A 1,976-nucleotide genomic window follows, 5' to 3' on the forward strand; every position below is an offset into this window, starting at 1 on the left:
CTATCATGGTGCACAACTACACAACGATCCTTGGCTTGCAGTCCCAGGACTTTCCCGCCAGCAGATTGCACACCATTAATGCTTTTGTTGCTTTGACCAAGGTCAGGTCTACATGCTGCTTCCACCGCAAAGTAAATCCAGCGTGAGACCGAGGTATTTGACCTTATTGGTCATCTCTATCTCTCTGCCCCAAAGTGTGAGATTCCTGAGACCGGATAGGGACCTGCGTCTGCAGCCTCTTGTTGTGCCGAGACGAATTCTTTTATCTCCTTCTGTGGTCTCAGCAATTCTGGTGCGCAGTACGGCTTCTATCCATCTACGCACCGGTGCTGCCACATTCCTTTTCTCCAGTGCTCTGGCTACAGTCCTACGAGTGTTGCACCTTCGATGTCCAAGAAAGCGCAAAACATCACCTCCCCATTCTCCAGTGAATTCTCTATCTCAGAGGTTAGCTGGTACAGAGCAGTACTGGTAGATCTGTACGCATGCTGAGCCGCATGCAGGGGTGCCCTCTTCAGCGCTTTCGACCTTGTTTCATGGTCCACGATCTTCTCAATGGTATCTCCCTGAAGGTATCTCAGTTAGCCTTCCTAGGGTTGCGTCTAGGGGGGAGTCAGCAGGGATCACATCACCTCAGTAGCGCCCGGCAAACTCCTAGAGCTATTCAGGCTGCTGGGACTCTGGGAAGACAGGTGATATCGTAGAGGGCACAATAGACCCTAGGTCGCGGTGCATTATTTCATAACATTTATCTATCTATCTAGGGGGGAGTTGTCTGACCTCTGCCTTTACCGTGAACCTTACAATCCTGTGGTCTGACAAGGAGGGCTTCGTTGAGACTCTCCATTGTGAGACCAAACCGTGCGCGGGCTCATTGCTCAAGGTGATGTCCAACACCTCCCTCCTGCTTATAGTTATGACTGTGGGTTCACACCCTACATTCTTTATCGCTAAGCTATTACCTAATATGTACTCTAAAAGAGCCTCTTACGTTGCAGTTTGTACTGCCCCATTCCAAGTGGTGGCGTTGCGTCACAGCCAATAATTAGGGGAAGCCTGTATCTTCTGCAGTGCTCCACCAGCCTTCCCGCCACCTCCGGGGATGCCGTGGATGCCTCCCCTGGAAAATAGGCTGAAGCCAGGACGAAGTCCTTGCCTTCGAAGTCCCTGGCTTGCACCGCCACCAGATCCTGCGTCAGGAACTCTGAAATGCAGAAGAATTCAATATTATTCCTGACCACTATGCAAGTTCTAGACGAGTCTCTCTAGCGAGAGACCCCAGATTACCTTATTGCACTCCGTCTTGATGCCTTTAACCTCTCCTCTATGGACCCAAGACTCTTGGATCAGCATGATGCGCGTGATGCAGGTTCACATGGGCGACTTCCGTGTTGACGGCCACTACAATAGTGGTTCGAGGAGGAGCAGATCCTCATCCCCGCCGTCAACCGCGCTGCCATCCAGTGGGTGTCCTAGCCCCTCCATGAGTTCCTGCGTGGAGGGTAGCTCTGCTCCCTGGCCGCAGGAACTATCATCAGGGGCGTGGGGGGTCGCCGCAGGCATAGCCTGTCCAGCCCTGCTCTTGCTGGGCTGATTCGCCACCTCGACCACTTGCATACTTTACACCTCCGGGGCCGCCACAGTCGCTGCTTGTTTTACGATACTCCTGCTTTGTTGAGTCGCAGCCTTGTCTGCTCCCTTGCTCCTGGTGGCTGCTGGCTTAAGGGGCCGCATATTCTCCGTGCTGTACCTGTAGTACAGGCGGAAGCTCGCTGCTCGGACGTACTTGTACGACTCGTCGTCTATGTACAAGTACAGTCTCCAACCGTTCATATCTCCTGGTTCTTCCATCTTGCTGCTGACGACGCGCCAGGCTGCGATACTGAGGCCCAGACCTAGGACGAACTCAAAGGGCTTGTCCCCGCAACGGGGGAGGAACATTGTCATGCTATGCATGATTGGCTAGTCTTCCGCCC

This window comes from Bactrocera tryoni, unplaced genomic scaffold (assembly GCF_016617805.1).
Source record: "Bactrocera tryoni isolate S06 unplaced genomic scaffold, CSIRO_BtryS06_freeze2 scaffold_11, whole genome shotgun sequence".
Lineage (NCBI taxonomy): Eukaryota > Metazoa > Arthropoda > Insecta > Diptera > Tephritidae > Bactrocera > Bactrocera tryoni.